Source organism: Triticum aestivum, chromosome 6A (genome assembly GCF_018294505.1).
Source record: "Triticum aestivum cultivar Chinese Spring chromosome 6A, IWGSC CS RefSeq v2.1, whole genome shotgun sequence".
Lineage (NCBI taxonomy): Eukaryota > Viridiplantae > Streptophyta > Magnoliopsida > Poales > Poaceae > Triticum > Triticum aestivum.
In genome coordinates this window covers 125,218,674-125,238,767 of record NC_057809.1, presented here as the reverse complement: position 1 = coordinate 125,238,767, position 20,094 = coordinate 125,218,674, and positions in this window count along the sequence as shown.

Here is a 20,094-nt window from a genome sequence, read left to right as displayed (position 1 = left end):
CTGCAGCACACACGAGGCCTTCTCGGTCCCTCGGTTAACCGTTGGAGCATCAAACGAAGTCCAAATGGTACGAAACTTGACAGGCGATCTACCGGTGCTAAACCAAGACCGCATGACAAGGCTCAGTCCAATCCGGAAATGTTTAACCCCCACACACGAAAAGAAGGTAGAAAGGACCACCGGAGGAGATAGGAGCGCCGGAATGCAAAACGGACAACGGGGAAAATGCTCGGATGCATGAGATGAACATGTATGCAAATGAAATGCACATGATGACATGATATGCAATGCATGACACGCAAGCAATGACAAAGCAACAACAGCGAATAACTGGAGGACACCTGGCACATCGGTCTCGGGGCGTTACAGGAGGGCCCGGGAGCACAAGTGAACAATACTAGTACTAGTAGTAGTAAGTAGGAGTCGTACAGGTAGTCACCTTAAAAAGAGAGTTTCTTTTCTTTAATGCCACGTACACAAATTGAAACGCTTGTTGTGGAGAGAAAAAGATAATCACTCCACTATATATGTACGCAGGGGCCTGAGCGCTTGCTTTACTAGGGTTGCTCTCTTCAGTCTCTCATCCTCTCCAGATATAAACAAGACATCGGTAGCGACATTTTCTCTCTGCTCACCGCTGGTCACAGATCCGGCTGGATCCCTTCGGCTGGTGTGTGTAGAGGACTAGGTGCATCGTTCACGCGGTCATCCCCGGCAAGGGAGGAAACCCACAGCTGTTGGAGGGGCCCGATCCTCTGCCCGTGCCATTCTCTCCGACACAACGTCGGCTCGGGAGGTCCTCCGACCCTTCTTCCTCCCTGCCGTATTGTCCGCAGATCCAACCTGCCGCCGCCGACATCCCGACGACCCTCAGGTATAAGTTCTATGAAAGCGGCCTTTCTCTACTGCCCCAGCTCCCCGCTTGTCTGCATGTGCATCTTTTTCTACTCCCATCATCTCTTCCAAAGCCACCTAAATTTTTAGTATTATTAGAAGTAAGGCTACTTCATGCATTCGAATCTAGGGCTTTGTCCAAACAATGAAGAAAGGGGGAAGTTGTAGCATGAATCTAGGACTTGATTCAAAGAGGAAATAATATGGTGAAAGTAGTAGAGACCGGATGCCCAACCGGTCTCTTGGTTGAAAAGGGAAATAATGGGAAAACACAGTACAAACTGGATAAGGAACATATGTATTATTGGTTGAAAAAAGGATAGAAAATGGTGGCTGGTGGACAAGTCATCAGAGTATGTCCAGGATTAGATTTGTTGCCCTCACATAGTAAAAGGTCTCCAGGATTAGAATTGCTGCCCTCACATAGTAAAAGGTCTCATGATTAGATTTGCTGCCCTAACATAGTAAAAGATCTCTAGGATTAGATTTGCTGCCCTCACATAGTAAAAGGTCTCCAGGATTAGATTTGCTGCCCTCACATAGTACAAGGTCTCCAGGATTAGGTTTGCTGCCCTCACATAGTAAAAGGTCTCTAGGATTAGATTTGCTGCCCTCACATAGCATGAACAAACTCGGCATCACCACTTTATGCCTCCTTGTAGGTACATTGTGCTGATGCGTCCACTATTGCATGTCCTTATACCAACCTTTTGCTGTTGTTAATGTAAGGGCGCATGTAAAATGAAGCAATCACACTGTTACCTTAGGGACATGTCTAACCAGTGTTATTGTTAATCTAATGCCTCCAGTGATAAGATGCAATTAAACTGTGTTACAAATGGCACTCCTGCTGTTTTCCCCAGTATGATAAGTAAGTTGCTCCTTTACGCTGCTGAGTGTCCTGGTGTCCCCACGGTCCAATGCCCTTAAACCAACTCTTTAGCTGCTGTTGATTTATTGTATCTGGTAAACAAGCAATGCCACCATTAAAGTAATCCCATATTTGAGGAATCTCATTGTTGATCGTGATGCTTCTGGTAACATGAAGCATTGCTGACGTTTTAAAATTTCTACTGTCCTTGCGTGATTTCCATGAACATAATTAAGATGCTTCTTTTCGTTTCGTATATGTTTCGTATATTCTTATTGACCAGCAACTGTTTACTTTCTATCTTTTTGTGCAGATAGAGATATCCATTTCACCTTGTTGCTATTGTGACCTTTTGGTGAACTACACAAAACACTTTTTTTGGAATGTGTGTCCTGTGCGGTTCAACTAAAATGTCACATGGGCAACATCTCTCAATTTTGGTGGAACTGCACAAAATGGTGATTGGAGTTTCCAAAATCTCCGTCAAGTTCTACTGGTAATCTCGTGCAACATTTTATTAGCCTTTGCAAGATGAGCCATCACTGTCACCACAATGGCACTTTATTTTAGTGGAACTGCACAAAAAGATTGGAAAATTATAGTTGCACCTTACATGAGCCGGACAACCAACCTTAATGTTCCTCAATTTTAGTGCAACTACTAAAGAAGAACCTGCCAGCTCACGAGAGCAAGTACTTCTTGCTAGCTGAATGATGCAATCTTTGCTTCATTTCAGGTGAACTGCAGAAAAAGGCGCATGAATTGAATCATGGAACTCCAGGCAGGCCTCATCCGAGTGGAGCTGCAGGTTGAGTTCAAGGAGGCCACTATTAAAGTGAAATCATGCTCTTCTTGTTTGTGCTGTGCAAACAGGAATACTCAACTACAGATGTTGTGACGGTCAAGAGCATTCGCCAAGTTCTTCGATTGTATGACATGGCTAGCCAAGATGGATTTAATCCTGATATTCACTTTATCAAAAGGCTCTAATGGGTTGGTTCTGAATCTTGCAAGCTGGGAATCAATGAGATGTGTAGGCATCTTTGTTGTACTTATTATTTGAATCTTATTTGTTGGTTCTGAATCTTGCAAGCTGGGAATCAATGAGATGTGTAGGCATCTTTGTTGTACTTATTATTTGGATCTTATTTGTTGGTTCTGAATCTTGCAAGCTGGGAATCAATGAGATGTGTAGGCATCTTTGTTGTACTTATTATTTGGATCTTATTTGTTGGTTCTGAATCTTGCAAGCTGGGAAACACGGCATGATGATGCAGAGGACAACAACCATAACAAACAGTTCAAACTTGGTAGTATTATCTTTGTGAAACTGCGACAAATGTGCTGATCGTGTGCATTTTGAGAATAATAATTCTAATTGTTGTGCATGTTGATCCTGTGGCACTAATAGAATGAGCCAATGCATTGCTTGTTTTAAGTATAAATTTATATTAAAGCTAATTAAATTTAAGTAAAGTGACCACTAACTCCTGTTATTACAGTACCAATACAGACCCGCTCATGAACCGACGTGTTGCCGGAGTAGGTTTCTTAATGCAGGCGTTTGAATGCGCCGAGGGTGCATCTTCTGCTGGGCATGCAGCGGACGAGGGAGGGGTAGTAACTGTTGTCCCCTGTACACACTCAGTTTATTGTTGAATCCAGTACCCCAAGAGCTGAAAAATGAACTGCTACCGCCGCCTACACACTCGTTCACTTGAAGAGACTCCAATGGCGATCCGAGGGGTGAGCCTGCTGGATATGGACTTCACCAAGGAGTTCCCCTTTGAGTTCGCCGTTCAGTCCTATGGATGCACCAAGTTGAATGTGATGTACACCAACGATCCGGACTCGGTGAAGCTCTGCCTCGCCGAGTTCCAGCAGTACCTATAGGACGAGAAAGGACAAGGTTTAAGGACTAGACCTTGTGCCCATCCATTCGTCTCCTGACAGGGACCAGCAGATCGCCGTCGCCAAGGTATGTGTGCGGGACGAGGTTCTCATCTACCACTTCTGTAGGGCCATCAGAGGTTCTGGAGCATTCGCCCGTTTCATCGGTAGCGCCGACTGCACCTTTGCTATGGTGGAGAGAAGGAAGAACACGGAGATTCGGCCATCTGGTGCAACAAGCTTGTCGACATCCAGAAGCAATACAAGACCATCAACAACGGGCAGGAGAAGGACTCCGTGGTTGACCTTGCCGAGACCACATCATCGACCCCTGATACACCAACATGAAAGAAGACAACGATACCAATGACCTGAACACGTGCGAGGTACCTCTGAATCTAGCCTACATAACCTACGCGGCCAAGGACGCATACACATGCTACGACATGTACAGGCAGATCTTGGACATGAGGGTGTGTCTGCTTCCCGTAACCGACGAGTACACGGACAGCCGCAACATCATGATCAAGCGTGCCAGGAAGGTCTAGATGTTGTACTTTATCTGTTTATAAGCACCTTTATCATTTGAGTGTTTCATGCATTAGCCTATGTGTCATAATTATCTGTTTTGTCCAAAATATTTCTTTTAAGAACCCATTAACCTGTTTGCTTTTTTAGTGGCTATTTGCTTATGTATGTAACTAGTTCACTTGTCCATTAAAAAAACTAGTTCACTCGGCTGTCGTGCTTTGAATCTCCTTCCTCCCAACATATTCCCCTCCTCAGGTGGACCCAGCAGGTCTCGTACACAGACATATGGGACCAACCACCTATCCATTTGTATTTCTTTATTTTGTTCAATCTTTCATCCTCTTCCTATACAGCGGCTGGCCATCATAGCCTGTGGCGTTGGCCAGGCCATCCCTCTATTACCACACATTGTCCCGCGGCGGCAGCTCCACCGTCCCACCCAACACCCGAACAAGTCAACCCTCGTAGTCCCCTCCGCCTGCGTCTTTCCCCGCTCCAGTTCATTCGGTCCGAGGTCTCGACGTTGTCCTCCACCTTGGTGCTCTAGCCGTGGCACCGCCGTCTGTCGTTCCCAACATGGTCAGCAAAACAAGAGGAATTAGGAGACAACTGTTCGTCGAGAGGCTGATAGTCCTGGGCCCACCAGGTCCATGGCCTAGGTTTTGTTGTTTAACATGGGCATCCCACGACATGTTTCAACATTTTTTGGATGCAACATGTATGTTTGTTTTTTCAAGACGACGCACAACTCAGTTCTATTTTTCTATAGGAATGCAAAACTGAACCTGTTTTCTATAAGAATGCAAAACTGAATCTATATTTATATCTTATTTTATTACATATATATATATATATATATATATATTAGAAACAACATAAGTTTCCGTTAAACCTGTCATTCGTCCAACCAATTTATAGACCTTCCCACTTCCTTTATTTTTTGTTTTCATTAATCCTATATCTGAATTTTCTCCCACTTTCTTTTTGATGTAAACTGAGTTTTCTCCCAGTACTTTTCCTTAGAACCAACTCAACTGTCCCACGTGTAGCCTAAAAAATAATAATACCCCATGTACTATTAACTCATCAAATTTAAATTATATTTTATTTTGTAAGTTGAAAGTTCTTACAAAATAATAATAATAATTGTTTATATATAACTTGGCAAGCTAACTCCTAGTGATTGCGTACATAAGCTTGCAAAGATTTTTCTGACCAATGCAGTAATAGACGTGCAATCATGTGTTTATGTTTTTATAACATTTCCCCGTCTAGCCCAACATGATATTTTCACCCAGCCCAGCAAGTCCACGGATTTCGAGAAAAATGCAAATGGGCTTTAAATTCTACCATATATATAAACGGGCTGCATAGATGCTACATCATTGTTTCACCCAGCCCACCAAATGGACTAAAAAACAAATGGACTGGCTGACATGTGGGCCAGTAGGTTGAAGCCTAAGAAGGCATTGGATTTACATCCAACGGCCGACATTCTTCTTCAATCTCTCGTCTTCTTCTCCCAGTGCTGTTGGGACCGCCTGCTCCAGCCTCCGGCATCCAGCGGCATTGGTTTGGACTGCTCAGCGAAATGCTACCCCACCGACGACTAGGCTATACCTCCACTCCGCACCTCCTGTTATTCTCTGCCGAGTGTAGGCCCACCCCGCACCCGAACCAGTCAAGTTTCCCGCTCCTCTCCGTCTGCAACTCCACTATCGCGTCTTCCCATCTCCGGGTCATTCCAGTCTGGGGCCTCGCCATCGTCCACTGCCTCGGTGCGCTTGACGCGGCGTGGTCAACATACGAGAGTAATCGGAAGAGAACTGTACATGGAGAGCCTGACAGCTGGGACCCACGAGGTCCATGGTCGCATGCAAGGAAAGTTCCTCCTCATTACGCACTGTACGTGGACTGTACGTGGGAAGGGCTTCTGTATTTCGTGAAAAAAACGTTCCCCCGCTGACAGGTCGGACCCACCAGCTATGTCTTCGCACACTAGGAAGTGCCTCCTTATTACGCAAAATGAATACCCCCTGCTAGCTGGGACTCACCATAGTGGGTGGCTGAGTTGTGGGCCTACTAAGTTGACGGGGATGGAGGGCTTTGTCAACTTAGTCAATATGAACGATTCTAGCTCCAGTGACTGTACGATGTCCATCCAACGGCCATAGTGCTTCTACAACCTCTGGTCTTCTTGCTGCAGCCGCCCAAAGCAGCACGGGTCGTGCTGCGTGCTCCTGCCTCCCGTGGCCGGCTGTGATGTCGCGGAGACCTCACCGCCCCTACTACTCCCACCGCTGGCCAGGGCATCCGTCTACGCACCCACACCCCCTGTTATTCTGCGGTGACGGCAGCCTCATGCCGCAGCCGAACCAGTGAACCCTCGTACTCCTCTCCGTGTGGGCATCCACTGCCACGTCTTCCCTGGATCCGCGTCGTCCCCTTCCAAGGCCTCGTTGTCGTCCATCGCCTTGGTGCTCTTGGTGTAGTGTGGTCAATGTGGTCAACGACCGACTTCCATCGAAAGAGTACAGTACGTGGAGAGGCTGAGAGCTGGGTCCACGTCCACAGCCCAGTTTTTTTGTGATTTGCCAAGTAAGTCGCTTTGTCAGGCCTGTTGGGGTGCAAATCTTTCAAGATGAGGAGAGCTTCATTCGGCTGGCCGAGAAAATGGCCTATCAGTAATGAGAAATGGCCTGTACATTTTTAAAACACATCAAACAGGCAATTAGTTTCAAATTTCTTTTTTTCATTTCAAGATTTTAAATTGCATTGATTTTTATGTGTGGACAATTTGTTGGATTTTATATTGATATACATTTATTTTTAAAAACAGTTTGAATGTGACTCCAAATTTCGGGATTAAAAACAGTTCGGACCGCACTGAAATATGCAAAATTTCGTATAATTTTTTAACCATGGTCACAATATGGGCTGTAATGCTAACAAAAAGAATATGGGCTCCAAAAAAGCCTTAAGAATTAGCAAATGGGCTGTAAATTATTAGAAATAATGGCAGATGGGTTGTATGTTGTTTTCCACAGATTTGAGGCTTTCCTAAAAAAAGGTTGATGCACAAGCAGTGACTGTTGGATTTCCATCCAACGGCCGTCATGCGTCTTCAATCTCCGCTCTTCCTGCTCCAGCCGCTCAAACAAGCGCTGGCGGGACTGCCTGCTCCCTCTTCCCCGCGGCCGGCTGTGCTGCCGCGCAGGCCTCACCGCCCCACCGTACTCCCATCGCTGGCCTAGCCATCCCTCTACTCACCCACACCTGCTGTTATTCTCTGGCGACGGCAGACGAACCAGTAAACCCTCGTACAGTCGTACTCCCCTCCGCGTGGGAAAGAATTGCCGAGTCTTCCCTGCCTCTGTGTTGTTCCCTTCTTAGGCCTCGCCGTCGTCCACCGCCCTGGTGCTCTCAGCACGGGCTGGTCAACGTGGTCAACGACCGACATGCATCTGAAGTGGACTATACATGGAGACGCCGATAGCTGGGTCCACAGCCGCACACAAGGAAATGCCTCCTTATTACGCGCAAAATAATGATTCCTTCACTTGACACCTGGGACCCACCGAAAGGGCCTCTGTATTTCGCAAAAAAAACGTTACCGCCGCTGACAACTTGGACCCACCAGCTATATCTTCACATGCAAGGAAGTGCCTCCTTATTATGCACAAAAAATGAATACTCCCCCTGCTAGCTAGGACCCAGTATAGTGGGAGGCTGACTTGTGGGCCTACTAAGTTGACGGGGTCGGAGGGCTTTGTCAACTTAGTCAATATGCACGATTCTAGCTCCAGTGACCATACGATATCCATCCAACGGCTGTAGTGCTTCTTCAACCTCTAGTCTTGTTGCTCCAGACGCCCAAACCAGCGCCGGTCGTGCCTCGTGCTCCTGCCTCCCGTGGCCGGCTGCGATGCGGCGGAGGCCTCACCGCCCCCTACTACTCCCACCGCTGGCCAGGCCATCCCTCTACTCACCCACACCCCATGTTATTCTGCGGGGATAGCAGCCTCACACCACAGCGAACCAGTGAACCTTCATACTCCTCTACGCGTGGGCATCCACTGCCGCGTCTTCCCCGGCTCCGTGTCGTCCCCTTCCTAGGCCTCGCCGTCGTCCACCGCACTAGTACTCTCGGCACGGCGTGGTCAACGTGGTCAAGGAACGGCTTCCATCGGACGTGGACTGTACGTGGAGAGGCTGACAACTGGGTCCACGGCCGCAGCAAGGAAGTGCCTCCTTATTACGCGCAAAATAATTATTCCTCCACCTGACAGCGGGGACCCACCAGACGGGCCACCGTATTTCGCAAAAAAAAAAAACGTTTCCCCCTGACTGCTGGGACCCACCAGCTACATCTTCGCACGCAAGGAAGTGCGTCCGGGCAAAAAAAAAACGATTTGCCGCCCTGACTGCTGGGACCCACCAGCTACATCTTCACACGCAAGGAAGTGCATGACAGTCGGTACCTACCTGGTCGAAGCGTACGTAGCGTTGTCATTCTGGTCGCGAACGTGTACGTACATGCTGGTCGATGTAGAGGTGCGCACGTGTCGTAGTAGAGGCGCACACGTAGCATGTACACGTACGTACAGCAGCCAGTATGCAAGAAAGAAAGTACGGCCACGTACATACATACAGGCAGGGTCTCAAACGCCTACTCGCGCATACGTACGGCCAAGGCTCGTGTACATGCCTTGGTCGGAACGGATAAACATCGCCGTCGTCGTGTTCATGGGGAGCCAACCGGCTGGGTCGGAACGGAATGCGTCGTCGTGTTCATCGGGAGGGCTTGGACGGAACAACCGATGGAAACGAGGCTTGGCGTATCGCAGAACGGAGGAAACGGCTTTGTGTTCGACTGACCACATTCGAAAAGGGATCCTGTTCATCGGGAGGGGTCTGGCGTACCGCAAAACGGAGGAAACGGACCTCTACGGTCGAAATGGGGGTCCTGTTGATCGGGAGGGGTGTGGCGTACCGCAAAACGGAGCAAATGGACTTCTGTTGGAGCGCTACGGTCGAAACGGGGGTCCTGTTCATCGGGAGGGGTGTGGCGTACCGCAAAACGAGACTCCACGAGATACTGTTCATCTCCACCATTGACCCCCTCCAGCCTCCAGGGGCTACTGTTCATCCACCGTCGACCTCCTCCAGCCTCTACCAGCGACTGTTCATCCACGGGCTCCTGTTCATCCAGCCTCCACCGCGCGCTACTCCACCGGCTACTGTTCAACCAACCCTCTCTATGGGCTCCTGTTCAACCACCCCTCCACGGGCTACTGTTCATCTAGCCCTCCACCGTCTATTGTTCATCCATCCCTCCATGGGGTGGTCCTATTCATCATGCCCTCCACAGGGTCCTGTTCATCCAGCCCCAACTGGCTCGATCGATCGGGGTCCTGTTAATCCAGAGGCAACACCACGGGTCCTGTTCATCCACCCCCATCGGGAACTGTTCATCCAAACCCCCCAGCAACGCTCACTATTCATGCAGAGGCAGCATCGATCGACTTCAGTTAGCAGTAGTAGCGAAGGAATCGCTCAATCGGGTTCAGTTAACAGCCATCGATCGATCGCTCGGGTTCAGTAACGTGTAGCCCGCAGTGCAATCTCTCGGGTTCAGTTAGAGCCCAATGCCTTGCTCGAGTTCAGTTAGAGCCCAACGCCTTGCACCCACGCGCGTGTGTGTACGAGAGAAACACGCATCGCTCGGCCTCGACCACCCACTGTAACCGGGAACACCCCGATATTTTCCTCGCCCTCGCTTCTACCATGGTTTTAACGTCATGGACGGCCCAAAGAATGTCATGCAACTATGTCTCTGGCCCACCCAGGACGAAAAACCCATTTTCTGTCCTGATTTTTTGTCATAGAAGTAGGAGACCACCACATCTATGATGATACCGGGTTTTGTCACAATTATCGTCACAGAAGTGTCATAAGTATGACAGAAAAAAAATTCGTTCGGCCCAAAATGTCACGGATGTGTCTTTTTTTTGTAGTGAGAAGTGCCTCCTCAAGCAGCTTGGCAGAAATGCCCATGGCTATGTAGATGATATTGTGGTGAAGACGGAGAAGCGAGACACTCTCTTGGAAGATCTCAAGGAAACTTTTGAAAATTTGCGCCGGTTTTAGATCAAGTTCAACCCAAAGAAATGCATCTTCGGAGTACCAGCCTGCCAGCTCCTTGGCTTCCTGGTCTCAGAACACGGTATCGAGTGCAACCCTGTGATGATCAAGGCCATCGAGAGGATGGAGAGACCCACCCACGGGGGCTACAGCAGCTGCACCCGGCCCGGGGGCTGTGGCAGCCGACCCAGGGACTTCACCAAGCGGCTTGGGGGCTGCAGCGGTCGCACCTGGCCCGGGGACTCCACAACCCGGCCCGGGGGCTGCAACAGTCGGCCCGGAGACTTCAACAATGCAGCAAGTGGCAGCCAGCCCGCCACCTCCCAGCCCAACCACCATTGTGCAAGTGGCCGTAGTGGCATTAGAAGAAATTCAAGCACCATCTTGGGCATAGCCCATCCTCAAATTCCTTGTGAACAGAGAGCTACCGGCTGATGAGATCTCGGCTCGGCAAGTGCAACGTCGGGCAGGAGCCTACACGATAGCAAACAAAGAGCTTGTTAGACACAACGTGACTGGAGTCTTCCAGCTGCGTAGAAGCAGAAAAGGGCCAAGCAATTCTCAAAGATATCCACCAAGGCGAGTGTGGCCACCATGTGTCCTCCAGAAGCCTTGTCGCCAAAGCCTTCCACCATGGTTTTTTCTGGCTAACTACTTAGTAAGATGCCAAGGAGTTGGTCAAGCATTGCAAAGGGTGCCGGAAGTTCAGTTCCAACCAACATTTGCCGGCTTCTGCACTCAAGACCATCCCCCTCACTTGTCCCTTGGCCGTGTGGGGGTTGGACATGGTGGGACCATTCATGACGGCACGCGGTGGCATGACCCACCTGCTTGTTGTCGTGGACAAATTCACCAAATGGATTGAAGTGAAGCCAATCAAGAAATTGAATGGCCCGACTGTTGTGGACTTCATCGCAGATATCATCGTTTGGTATGGTGTACCGCACAGCATCATCACCAATAATGGCACAAATTTTGCCAAAGGAGCTTTGGCTTGTTTCTGCGCGACGCAGTGCCTCCGTCTGGACTTAGCGTCTGTTGCCCATCCGCAGTCAAATGTCCAAGTCGAGCGAGCAAACAGACTCATCCTCTCCAGCATCAAGCCCCGACTGGTCGAGCCTCTGGAGCAGTCGGCTGGCTGCTGGATCGATGAGCTGCTGGCCGTTCTCTGGAGCCTGCGCACCACGCCGAACAAATCTACCGGCTTCACTCCTTTCTTCCTTGTATATGGGTCCGAGGCTATCATTCCAATTGACATTGAGTTTGACTCACCTCGCGTCATCATGTACATGGAGGCGGAAGCAAAGGAGGCACGAGAAGACGATGTCGATCTGCTGGAAGAGGGCCAACTGTTAGCACTCAGCCGGTCTACCATCTACCAGCAGAGCCTACACCGATACCACAGTCGGAAGGTCAAGACAAGATCCTTCCAAGAGGGAGACCTTGTGCTCTGGCTGATCCAGCGAACAGCTGGCCAGCACAAGCTCTCGGCCCCATGGGAAGGCCCCTTCATCATCAACAAAGCATTGGGCAATGACTCCTACTACTTGATCGATGCACATAAGCCTAGAGCGTGCAAGAGAGATGACTCTAGCAAGGAATCGGAGCGTCCATGGAATGACAACCTCCTCCAAAAATTTTACAGTTGATGCAGTATGTACCACACTACCTTTTGTATTAAGCACTAAGACATCGGGTCCCTCGAGGAGCACTTGGGGGCTACCCTCTTTATCAATATGATATTCCGCGCTAATGAATGTATCTTTTCATTATTCCTACCCGGCACTGGGCTCGACTAGTTGGCCCGGGGGCTTGCCGCCTTGTACTATGTCAATGCTTCCCGTAGTCCGACAAGTAGTGTGTCGGCACCTAGGCCCTCTCTTGCCATTAGCCGCAGCTCGCAGAGCGGCTGACCGGCTGGCAAGAGTTAAAGGCAGGAAATGGTGCCCACATGAAAAATGGCTAAGGACCAAAGCATTTGCATAGGCCAAGCCGATTCCTTCCCTTGCCGACCGGCTGTTGAGCAGCCGGCCGGCCGGTTTCTAAGAGCTCAAACTTCGCACGCTCTACAAATGGCTAAGTACTTGTGAGGGAGTCCTGGATTAGGGGGTCTCCGGACAGCCAGACTGTTGGACTATGAAGATACAAGATTGAAGACTTTGTCCCGTGTTCGGATGGGACTCTACTTGGCGTGGAAGGCAAGCTAGGAAATACAGATATGTATATCTCCTCCTTTGTAACCGAACTTGTGTAACCCTAGCCCCCTCCGGTGTCTATATAAACCGGAGGGTTTTAGTCCGTAGGACAACATACAATCATACCATAGGCTAGCTTCTAGGGTTTAGCCTCTCCAATCTCGTGGTAGATCAACTCTTGTACTACTCATATTATCAATAACAATCAAGCAGGACGTAGGGTTTTACCTCCATCGAGAGGGCCCGAACCTGGGGAAAACATCGTGTCCCCTACCTCCTGTTACCATCCGCCTTAGACGCACAGTTCGGGACCCCCTACCTGAGATCCGCTGGTTTTGACACCGACATTGGTGCTTTCATTGAGAGTTCCTCTGTGTCGTCGCCATTAGGCTTGATGGCTCCTTCGATCATCGATAGCTATGCAGTCCAGGGTGAGACTTTTCTCCCCGGACAGATCTTTGTATTCGGCGGCTTCGCACTACGGGCCAACTCGCTTGGCCATCTGGAGCAGATCGAGAGTTACGCCCCTGGCCATCAGGTCAGGTTTGGAAGCGTAAACTACACAGCCGATATCCGCAGAGACTTGATCTTTGACTGATTCGAGCCCCTGCCTAGTGCGGCACACGGCCACGATGAGCATGATCTAGCTCTACCATCGGACAGTGTCCAGGAGATTGCGCCGGCAACCGCTCCGACCCTCAATTCGGAGCCAGCTGCACCTTCCATGGGCAGGTGGATAGACCCCGCCACAGAGGCCGCACTCTCATCGGCGATCGAGCCGAGTATCGACCTTCCCCTTCATGAGAGCCATGACGCCGAACTACTGGATTCCTCCCCGGCCACGGACTCCCAACCGCCTATGCCCGTGCCTATCGAATCCGATCGGGCGCCGATCATGGAGTTTACCTCCGCGGATATCTTTCAGCACTCGCCCTTCGGTGACATACTGAACTCATTAAGGTCTCTCTCCTTGTCAGGAGAGTCCTGGCCGAACTATGTCCGGTAGGATTGGGATGCGGATGACAAAGAAATTCGCCGCCCACCCACCACCCACTTAGTAGCCACTGTCGACGACTTAACCAACATGCTCGACTTCGACTCTGAAGACATCGACGGCATGGACGACGATGCGGGAGGCGAAGAGGAACCACTACCCACTAGGCACTGGACAGCCACGTCATCATATGATATATACATGGTGGACACACCCAAAGAAGGCAATGGCGATGAGACAGCGGAGGATGACCCCTCCAAAAAGCAACCCAAGAGCCGGCGTCAGCGGCGCCGCTCTAAGTCTCGCCAAAGCAAAAGCGGTGACCCCGGCACAGGAGATAATAGCACTCCGGACAGTGCCGAAGATGACAACAATCCCCTCCAGCAAGATTTAGGGCAGGAGGATGGAGAAGCCAGCCCTCCAAAGAGAGCGGCAGATGGAGAGGCGGAGGATGATAATTACATGCCTCCCTCTGAAGACAAGGCAAGCCTCGATGATGACGAATTCGTCATGCCTGAGGATCCCATCAAACAAGAGCGCTTCAAGCGCCGGCTTATAGCCACGGTAAATAGCCTTAAGAAAAAGCAACAGCAGCTTCAAGCTGATCAAGATTTGCTAGCTGACAGATGGACTGAAGTCCTTGCGGCCGAGGAATATAAACTCGAACGCCCCTCCAAGAGTTACCCAAAGCGTAGGTTGCTACCCGGACTGGAGGAGGAAGCACTCAGACCTACATCTCCAGCATATGATGCGGCTGACCGGCCACCTCGTGGCCGCGGCAGAGAGGCATTTCAGCTAACAACCCAGCCCGCACCCCGACGCCACTCAAATAAAAATGACAAGACATGGGGAAACATGCTAGATCTGCGAGACATATTGGAGGACAAAGCAAAACATGCAAGATCGATCTACGGATCACGAGGGCACGCCACTATGCGAAACGATAACTGTCACGACGGATACAGTAAAAGTAAATCCGGCCGGGCTGAACACAGCGGGCAAGACTCATTTGAGCGGCGTCGCGATATAGCCTAGTACAGAGGCGCCGCCACACCCCCTATGCTTCACAAATGAAGTAATGGATCACCAAATCCTAGAGGGTTTCAAACCCGTAAATATCGACTCATATGACGGCACAACAGATCCCGCGGTATGGATCGGGGATTTCCTCCTGCACATCCACATGTCCCGCGGTGATGATCTACATGCCATCAAATACCTCCCACTCAAGCTCAAAGGACCAGCTCGGCATTGGCTCAACAGCTTGCCAGCAGAGTCCATTGGCTGTTGGGAAGATTTGGAAGCCGCATTCCTTGACAACTTCCAGGGCACTTATGTGCGACCGCCGGATGCCGATGACTTGAGCCACATAATTCAGCAGCCAGAGGAGTCGGCCAGGCAATTCTGGAAACGGTTCCTAACAAAGAAGAATCAAATCGTCGACTGTCCGGATGGAGAAGCCCTAGAAGCTTTTAAGCATAACATCCGTGACGAGTGGCTCGCCCGGCACCTTGGCCAGGAAAAGCCGAAATCTATGGCAGCCCTCATGACACTCATGACCCGCTTTTGTGCTGGAGAAGACAGCTGGCTGGCTCGCAGCAATAACATTTCAAAGAACCATGTTACTTCGGATACCAAGGATAGCAATGGCAGGTCACGTCGTAACAAACATAAGTGCTGCATTAACAGCGACAATACCGAGGATACAACAGTCAATGCTGGATTCAAAGGCTCTCAACCCGGTCAGCGGAAAAAGCCATTCAAAAGAAGCACTCCGGGCCCGTCTAGTTTGGACCGTATACTCGACTGCTCGTGTCAAATACACGGCACCCCAAACAAGCCAGCCAACCACACCAACAGGGATTGTTGGGTGTTCAAGCAGGTCGGCAAATTAAATGCCGAAAACAAAGATAAGGGGTCACATAGCAATGACGAGGAGGAGCCCCGTCATCCGAACACTGGAGGACATAAGAGGTTCCCCCCCACAAGTGCGGACGGTGAACATGATATACGCAACCCACATCCCCAAGAGGGAGCGGAAGCATGCGCTAAGGGATGTATATGCGTTGGAGCCAATCGCCCCAAAGTTCAACCCATGGTCCTCTTGTCCGATCACCTTCAATCGCAGGGACCACCCCACTAGTATCCGTCATGGCGGATTCACCGCACTGGTCCTAGACCCAATCATTGATGAATTTCACCTCACTCGAGTCCTTATGGATAGCGGCAGCAGCCTGAACCTGCTTTACCAGGACACAGTGCACAAAATGGGTATAGACCCCTCAAGGATCAAACCCACAAAAACGACCTTCAAAGGCGTCATACCAGGTGTAGAGGCCCATTGCACAGGCTCAGTCACACTCGAAGTGGTCTTCGGGTCCCCGGATAACTTCTGAAACGAAGAGTTAATCTTCGATATAGTCCCGTTCCGTAGTGGCTATCATGCACTGCTCGGGCGAACCGCATTTGCGAGATTCAATGCGGTACCGCATTATGCATACCTCAAGCTCAAGATGTCAGGACCTCGGGGGGTCATCACAGCTAATGGAAACACAGAGCGCTCCCTCTGCACGGAGGAGCACACTGCGACCCTCGCAGCAGAAGCGCAAAGTAGCCTCTTAAGGCAATCTACTAGTTCGGCGATTAAGGACCCGAACACCTTCAAACGCGCCCGGAGTAAATGGCAACAAGACCGCCTGGCACGTTCCGAGCTCGCATAGCAATGCGGCCCCCACCCCGGTCCCAGCCAAACGGCAAAATCCGTGCCACGCGTACATAATTACGCATTAAAAATACCATGGGCACAGGTGGGGAGGGGGACACGACTACGACACGCCCCAAGACATGGATCAACCGCACTAGGGGCTTCCCACTCTGTTATTTTTCTCTTTCAGGACTTTAATCTCTGGAAATCCTATCCAGCAGTATGATTGCCAGACACATGATGCAGCAACCAAGGAGGCAGAAAGCTCCATCGCACCGCGGAACTCCCAGGTGGATTACGATAACGAGTGAAATACTTGCTTTAATACCATTCCTCATATTGCCCTTGGAAGGGACATGTCAAATAGTCCTACTTTTTCCTTATCACACTACTTGTATCATTCAGCTTTAACGCACCTTTTTGAATAAACAATGCATAGCACTATGACTATTATTGCATTCTTCTTATATATATATATGTTCATTCATGACATCCAGCACCTGTACACTCTAGTACGGCCAATACACTAGGGGCTTAAGCATACCCAATAACACGGCGTGAGAAGTCCGAACACTTTCGACAGTGCGGCACCCCGAACTTATAGCACTATATGCATCAGCGCCGAATCATGTCTTGGGTCAATAGTTGGGTTTACCCAGCTCCCATGTTTTGGTACCTTACGTTCCGCTATATCGGCTAAGGTAGCACTGGGAGAACTACTACGATTGTGCCCCGGTTTTGCTGTGCTAAGCACCTTAGTAGAGAAAGCTAAAACTGACTGTCATGATAAGGCGAGAGACTGGTCGCTGTTCGAGAGGTTTCGAGTCCCTAAAGACTTATGCTGCTTAGAGCGAGGAGTCGGCTTTGTCTGGCTTAAGGCGTGTATAGCGCCCCGAATTCGGCCTTCCGAATACTAGGGGCTTCGCCAAAATTTAAATTTATAGAATTCTATGGCTAAGTGAGAGTGATAAAGCATTATACTCCGATTGCCTTATTCGTTGTGCTGAGCACCTCCCTCGAAGGACCCAAAAATGGGAACAAGAGTGCTCAGGTTTATCCCGAACACCCCAGCACTCGTGGCATGGGGGCAGAAGCCGACGACTAGCCATCTCTTAGATTTGATAAACATCCGAACATAAGGTAATATTTTAAATTCAAACAAGCGTTGCATAGCGCATATGAATTTTTTTTCATAATACAGGATCACACGAGAAAGTTCATTCAAATACTACATCTTTCGCACACTCATCCACTACAAGACGGGCACCCTTCAAGACACCCTCATAATACATCTCGGTGTGGCGATGCTCCTTGCCCTGCAGTGGCCCCTCCTTCACCACCTTCACGGCATTCATCTTGGCCTAGTGCACCTTCGCACGGGCCAAAGCCCGGCGTGCACCTTCGGCGCAGACAGACCGCTTGATGACTTCTAGCCGTTGGCAAGCATCCACAAGCCGCCTCACCAGGCCGAAGTAGCTGTTGGGAATGGCATCGCCAGGCCACATCCAGACTATAAAGCCCTTCATGGCCTGTTCTGCCGCCTTGTGCAGCTCAACCAGTTGCTTCAGCTGGTCGCTCATAGGCATCGGGTGTTCGGTCCAAGTATACTGAGACCAGAACAGCTTCTCCGTCGAGCTTCCCTCCTCGGCCTGGTAAAACTTTGCGGCATCTGACACGCTGCGGGGCAAATCTACGAATGCTCTTGGAGAGCTCTGGACTCGGGTAAGTAACAAGTAATTTACATTCACATGCTTGCTTTGCATATTGCATGCCTTACCCGCCGCTATCTTCCTCATCGCCTCAATCTCCTGGAGGGCCTTGTGGGCTTCAGCCTTGGCATTCTTTGCGCTCTCAAGGGCCACGGCAAGCTCAGACTCTCGCGTCTTCGAGTCAAGCTCCAACGCCTCGTGCTTCGTCACGAGAGCTTGGAGCTCTTGCTGCACCTCGCCCACCCGTGCCTCTTGCTTTTCCCGCTCGGTGCGCTCCTGGGCCGCTTTGTTTTCGGCCCCGGAGAGCACTTGCTTCAGGGTCGCCACTTCGGTCGTGGCCCCTGGCAAATTCATGATGATCCTGTCATTTTGCAATCGCATCTTTATATATATATATATATATATATATATATATATATATATATATAGACTAGGTATTACTTACCTTTGTTATCCTCGAGCTGCCTCTTAGCAAGGCCGAGCTCTTTCTCGGACCGCTCGAGGTCCTGCTTCAGTGCGGCGACCTCCACAGTGAGTGCAGCAGAGGCCAACAACGAAGCCTGCATAAGCATATAGACATACTTATGTTAGACTCCTGCGGATATTATTTGATCCTCTATTCCGCTTTTCTTTGTGAACACCAAACAGAGCATCAAGGGCTATTGTCTATGTGGTAATATTTTTCCTATATTTTAAATACTTACCTCAAAGCCTGTTAGAAGGCTGGCACAGGCTTCAGTCAGTCCGCTCTTGGCGGACTTAACCTTCTTGATCAACACACTCATAATAGTGCGGTGCTCTTCGTCGATGGAAGCGCCGTGAAGCGCTCCCAGCAGGTTATCCGATGCCTCTGGATGGACAGAGGTCACCGGCACGGGCGTCTTACCCCTTATGGAAGGGGGCCGCCTGCCCGAGTCCGGAACCACTGGAGGTTCCGGCGCGGTGTTCGGCTGAGAGACGAGCTTGGAGCCCCTGGGAGCCTTGCTCCCTTTGCTCCTGGAGTTCGGAAGGTCGCCTTGAGGCACCTCCGGGACTGTCTCCCCCAGGCTCGGTGCCCCTTGAGACAACACCTCGGCATTGTCCATAGGGCAAGGGGAGGAGGCGGTCGGAAGTGGATCGCTATCCATATCCAATGAATCCAAGGAGACGTCCGACGAGGATACGTCGATACGGGCTTGGGGTGGTCTGCATAATCATATACGGCGTTAGGAGAAGTAGTGCAACAAAGGAATGATATGAGTTACTCTGGTATCCAAATACTTACGACTTCGCCAGGGGCTTGGCCCTGAGCAGCCACTCGTCTTCGCCTTCGGCGGCGGTGGTGGAGTAGTCCAGAAGGAGAGTCCTTCCTTTCTTGGACCCTTCGGCCTCCCCGGTGGGGGCGACCTTCCTTTTCTTGTCTCCCCCGGCTGGAGGGGGAGCATCTTCATCTTCCTCCTCCTCATCTTCATGGGAGGAGTGCATCCCGGAGTTATCGGATGATGAGTCCGATACCACCTGGTGCCGTGAACTCTTTCGGGTTCCCTTGGCCTTCTTCTTGGTCTTCTCCGGCACCTTATAAGGAGCCGGAGTCAGCATCTCCGTCAGGAGAGCGCCTGCAGTGTCTTCGGTAGAGGGGCCAGACAGTCGATCTGCTCTGATGCCTCCACCCAGTCCTGTTAAACGCATGAGAGCTCAAACCCCGCATAGGTTTAAGCTATGGGAAATAAATATCCTGCCAAATGTACAGAACTTACCGGATTCGTAGGGCGCTTCGCGCTTATCCCATGGTCCTCGGTGAGAGAGGGAGGGACCTCGGCGCCCTTTAACAGCACCCTCTAGACATCTTTGTGCGTTATGTCGAAGAGCTCGCTTAGAGTCTAGTGCCGGGCCGGGTCGAACTCCCATAAGTTGAAATCCCGTTGTTGACATGGGAGGATCCGGCGGAAGAGTATGACATGGACTATGTTGACAAGCTTAAGTTTCTTGCTTGTCATGTTCTCGATACATTTCTAGAGTCCGTCCAGCTCAACCGATGAACCCCAGGACAGGCCCTTCTCCTTCCAGGAAGTGAGCCGCCTGGGGATTCCGGATCAAAACTCGGGGGCCGCCGCCCAGTTGGTGTCGCGCGGCTCGGTGATGTAGAACCACCTCGACTGCCACCCCTTTATGGTCTCCACGAA